At 38.8% G+C, this 5,918-nt stretch overlaps 1 protein-coding gene across 1 annotated transcript in view; it reads right to left on the bottom strand.

The window, feature by feature from the left end:
• Positions 1 to 5,918, bottom strand: part of PAIP2B (poly(A) binding protein interacting protein 2B) — a 33,288-nt gene that overhangs the window by 26,430 nt on the left and 940 nt on the right. The gene's annotated exons all lie outside the window — the stretch shown is intronic.

Genomic DNA, 5,918 nt, shown 5'->3' with positions numbered 1-5,918 from the left:
CACAAACAACTTTTGTATAAACCTAGAAGTCATTTAGAAAATACATATTTTTAAACCAAATTTATAATAATACAGAAATATCCAAAATCCTTGGGAATAAAAGTAACCACAATGAGTGATTGAACTATGGAGTGTCATATCTGTAAGAACTCCCAATAAATACAATGTTTAATTAAAAAATGAATTGTCTAATAAAAACACACACACAATAGGATATTCACCTCACTTTCACGTGGCACTTTGGAAACATTATGCTGAGTGGAGTAAGTCAGAATAAATGTCATATGGTCCCACTTAAATGATCTATCTAGAATAAGTTAATGCACTGAGACAAAACTGTATACTAAGGGCTACAGAAGGAGAGAATGGAAGTTAACACACAATAAGAGGAATCTTGCTTCTGTTAAAAGTTGCATATCAAATAGTGAAGAAAGAAAAGATCATTTACAAAGAATGTTGGGACAACTACTCAGTCTTTCAAAAGAGGGAGGGAGAGATAAAAATGGGGTTTGTACTGTCACACAAAAATAAATTATAGACATATTATAGTTTAAAATGCTACTCCTAGGGGATTCATTTTATGAAAATAAGCAGAATACCCAAGATGCATCTTTTTCTATATTTAAAAAATGCACATATATGTATGCAATGTGAATATGCACCACATGCATTAAATATATCCATCCAAATGTTAACCATTATCTCAATATGGTGATCTATAGAGTGCTTAGCAGTTTCGTTAGGTTTTTTTTTCCTTTATGCATGTTTTCTAATTTTACAACAGTAAAATACTGCATTCTCTAAGAAAAACTAAAAGCTAAAAATGAAATGGTGACTCAAATTAAGCTGGACACACGCCTTTAGTTTTTCTTGTATTAGTATAGTGCTTTAGGATTCACTAAGCATTTTTACAAACTTCATTTCATTCTTACCATAATCCTCTGTATCCTCATTTTATAAAAATGGAAAAGGGGGCAACATGGGCATCCATGCCCACGGGCATACAAACAGAAAGTGGGCAATGACAAATTTCAAACCTAGATCTTCTGACTTCACATTCAGTGTGCAATCAAAAACATGACCCTTCCGATTGCCTAATTTGTAACCCCTACCTCAGGAATTAATCACAGAGTTGGAATTTGCCAGCTTCATTAAATACAATTGCCGTGTAAAGGCTCTGTGCCTAATACTCATATAATCAGATCTTACTGAAAAAAGAGCACTGGCAAACCACCCCTAAACCTTAAGTCAGAGAGGGTGTGGATTTTATGTTGCAAATGCAGTACCTAAAATTAGCAAAATACAAATCTAAAAAAAACAAAAAAAAACAAATCTAATTTGATTTACAATAAATGTATCATAAACGTGATGTTCTCTCAAACCAGGGGAGTCTCACTTTTAAGAGACCCTTTGATGCCGTGACCAACGCTGGTTCTGGATTACTTCAGTGTCTTCAGTCATCTTTGGCATTTCAAAATATAAATTAACCACACTTTTGCAAGGGAGATAAAGATGACAATTTTGTTTTGTTTTTAAGTTTTAGATATACTAGCCAAGGTGAAAGTAATTTGGCTAAAATGATTCTTTTCCCCCTCCAAATGTGGCTCCTGCTTTCTGATAAAATTATACAGGAGAAATATATACAGAATATATACAGAATAATCACTTTGATTATATATATATCCTGGTTCCAAATATATATATATCCTGGTTCCAAATATATATATATATCCCCCGGTTCCAAAGAAGTTTCAATATAATACAGAGGTGAATCATGGAAAGTGGTTTGGGACAAGACATAACTACCCCTTTTGGAGATCTATAGTTCACAAGGGCGTTAATATAATAAAGGTGCTGAGAAATCCTGTATCATAAAAACCTTTTTGAAGTCAAAGGTTTTTGTTTTGGGGAGGCACAAAATACGTCTACTATGGCATAACTATGCACATCTTGTGTTCAGGGAAACTACCTAAATAAATTCGTTATAAATGAACACCCATAATGTACATGAAAAAATATGGGTAATTCTGAAGTTTTCTCAACCACAAAAATAATTTTTTAACAAGTTTCCACTTTCAGTCTAGAAAACTGTTCACCCAACAATGTCCAACTCAAATATCACCTCATCTGAAAATCTCGACCCCAGTGCTCCAGGTATTACTAATTACTCCTTTCTCCTGGTTCAGGTAGGATTTTATTTATATTTCTACTACCTTACTTATCACATCATAAATCATTGTGCATCCTGTGGGTCTCCCCTGTTAGCTTGTGAGCTCCCTGAGAAAAAGTTGATTATATTTTCAGTACTTTGAACAAGGGACAGACAAGAGCTTCATACATGGTAAGTGAGTGATTTCACTAGGGACATTACTTGCCAGAATTCAATATCTGAATTTCTAAAATCTATACTGATATCCTACTAACACAATAGAACTGTTAGCTTCTCTTCTAAAATTCTCCTCCATGACTGCCAGCTACTGTCATGTTAAAACTACTCAGTTTTGATGTGCTCTCTGATCAATCCATTCATAGGTTTCCTTAGGAAATTACTGCTTGTTTGTTGCTTGTGCTTTGTTTCCTATTTTGGAATGCAGGCTCAGGACCTTATTCACCTGGGAGCACTCCTCCGCATACTTCTGGAATCAACTAAAGCATACCCTTTCTGGTGAAATCGGTGTATTCTTCCAGCCTTTTGGAGAAGTCAGAATTTCAAGTCACGTGTGTACCAGGCACTATACTAAGTGCCAAGGATAGAAAGATGAAGACGTGGATCCTGGTCTAGTAAAGGAAATAATCACATGAACAAACAGTACAATAATTAAGTGCAACACCAATGGGAAGATTGATCAAATACTGGACATATGTCAATTACTGTATTAAACATGATGTACGACCATGTTAAACTGTCATCACACAGTCTATAAAACTCTAAGAATTGCTACAACCTCAGCTGTCTGAAGAAACTGTCTCAAAAAAAAGAAACTGTCTCCAAGTGATTGCTTCTTCTATTGCTACAGTCTATACAACAGATAATACATGAAGCCAACCTACTGCAGTGGCCACAAGCAACTAATCCAGGGCTAATGGCTCCAGCTGAGGGCAACCTACAGGCTGAGATCAAGCATCTAGAACAGCGGTTCTCAACCTGTGGGTCGCGACCCCTTTGGGGGGGGGGCTGTCAAACAACCCTTTCAGAGGGGTTGCCCGATTCATTACAGAAGCAAAATGAGTTATGAAGTAGTAACGAAAATAATTTTATGTTCTACAACATGAGGAACTATATTAAAGGGTCACAGCATTAGGAAGGTTGAGAACCACTGATCTAGAACATGACCTGGCTCAAAATTCTGCCCATAGGTCCTTCGGTGTGCAAGGTGACAAATCAATCCAAAAGGATATTCTCTCTTGGGAAATATTCCAATCTGGGCATCACCCCCGAGCTCCAGACAGCCGTCTTTCTTCCTTAGTCAAAGACAAGACCCTACACTGTTCTTAGGTACTGGCAAGTGACTGACTCAGAGCAACCCATGTACAACAGAATGAAACAATGCCAGTCATGTGCCATCCTCACAAGTGTTGTTTGAGCCTATCGCTGCAGTCACTGTAGCAAGTCATCTTACTGAGGGTTTTCCCTGTTTTCTCCAACCCGTGCCCTTTTCTAGGAACTGGTCTCTCCTGAGGAGTCCTGGTGGCACAGTGGTTATGGGATGGGCTGCTTGCCACAGGTCAGCAGTTCAAAACCACCAGCCGTTCTGTGGGGAGCAAAAAAATGACACTTTCTACTCCCGTAAAGAATGACAGTCTTGGAAACTCAGAGGCAATTCTACCCTGCCATATAAGGTCACTATGAATTGGAAAATCAACTGGTTTGCAGTACTTTGGTGTTTTTTTTAAATCTCTCCCGATTACACGTTTAAAGTGTGTGAGACATAAAGGATCTTAATCTCTACATTATTCACCAAAGTCTAGAACAGAAATTGATTAATAAAAATTAGCTGAATGAATGAAAGATGGATGAATGATCTCAGAGGCTGCAGAAACATTTTACAGAGGTTTGGGGGAAGAGTTACAATAAAATGGGCTCCTGGGATCATTTACAAGTAATTATTTATAATGAGAAATCCCTGGGTGGTGCAAAGCAGTGACATATTTGGCTGCTAACCAGAAGACTGGGGGCGGTTCCAGTCCACCCAAACAAGAAGAAAGGTCTGGAGATATACTTCCGAAAACTCAATCATGGAAAAGCCTATGGAGCACAACACACGGGTCACCGTGACTCAGTCAACAGCAAGTGGTTTCATTTGCAGCAAAATAACAGCTGGCAAAAACAATGATTTGGATGGGGCTGGTGACAGACTTCAAGATTGTGAAGGCATAGGAGCCCACAGGTGCTGCCAGGTAAGCATTGGACTAATAACGCCAAGGTCAGTGGTTCAAATTCACTAGCTGCCCCAGGGATAAAGATGTGGCTACCTGTTCCCATAAAGATTTAAACCCTCCAAATCGCTATGTAGGGTCACTGAGTCATAAAGGAGTCAATGGCAGTAGGTTTGGTTTTTGTTTTAGTTTAGGTAGATAGGGAAGGAGCCCTGGTGGCACTGTCTGGTAAGCACAGGACTGCTAAAAACAAGGTTGACAGTTCAAAACTCACCAGCTCTTTGCTCCAGTAATGATTTACAGCCTTGAAAATCCTGTATAGAGTTGCTGTGAGTCAGAATTGACACACAAGGCAGTGGATTAGGCTCAAAAATGGTACTTCAGGAAGTCTAGAGCAGTGAGTGGGTGAAGAGGCTAGAAGCTCAATAGGGGCCAGGACACCCAGGGCCACAGTACTCCTCAGGCCCTGTACTCACCTATCACTTCTGAACCTGCATTTGACCTTTCCCATTTACTGTGAGCCCCTCAAGGTCCCCCAATGACACAACAAGTTAAGCACTAGGCAAGGTGTCTCCGAAGAAATCATAGCTATATTCCTCTGCATTTGCAAACAGGTAAATGAATTCTCATGAAGCACAAATATACCTGAAAAGGATGTACACGGTTAACTTGGTTTTCAACCACACTCTGTGCATCATCTCACAATAGTGATTTGAAATTGGGTAGGGCTTTTCCTTGATGACTGTTAAAAAACTTCTACTGTAAATTCCTTTAAAGATCGTCCTCTTGTTACTGTGATGCTCCCAAGGCTCAAACATATGATCTACTAGAAATCTATTTTGAATCCACTCTATTAGTGACCTACTCTGTGTTACCATAGTAAAATACAAGGAAACATATTGATATACACGTCACAGATAAGGCAAAGTTAGCAAAATCTTGGCCAAACAGAATGACAGGAAAAACAATTTCAATTTATGTACAGTCATGAAACTCAGCAGTTGAATTTACAAGGCTTCATGCACACATGCATTCTCACACACCCCCGCAAGGAAAAAAAAGCTAATCCCAATATTTAATTTTCTCCTCCCCCCACCTAATAAAACCCTAACTGCCCAATATCTAATTTAATACTCTCAAACCAATGAATGCTGAGTGGTGAGTTAGTTTTTCCCTATGAAATGTTGGGCATCATTGTTTGGCCACATCATAGTTTGCACTATTATCTAAAAACACATGGCTAGAACCAACACCAGGGAAAACCACACTGGTAATCCAAGTTCTCCGTGAAAACAGGAACTTTTTCAACAGATGTAAAGTCATATTCTCCACAGGCTGGGTGCGATCAAACCACATTGTGTTCCACATGTCTTATATGTTATGACAAACAAGGGGGGGGGCCAGGACCCTACTGCAAATTAGTCACCCCGCTAAGCTGTTACAATATAATCCAATTCCATCTACTTCACAGAAAAAAAAACAAAACCGAAATCCCCTGCAGCCGGTAACCCTTCTCGTGCGTATTTTCAGCAATTACCCCC

This window comes from Echinops telfairi, unplaced genomic scaffold, assembly GCF_000313985.2.
Source record: "Echinops telfairi isolate 266 unplaced genomic scaffold, ASM31398v2 ScPeMD7_9;HRSCAF=40, whole genome shotgun sequence".
NCBI classification, from domain to species: Eukaryota; Metazoa; Chordata; class Mammalia; order Afrosoricida; family Tenrecidae; genus Echinops; species Echinops telfairi.
Note: the sequence above shows the minus strand (reverse complement) of the source record. Positions and strands in the feature narration are given on the sequence as shown.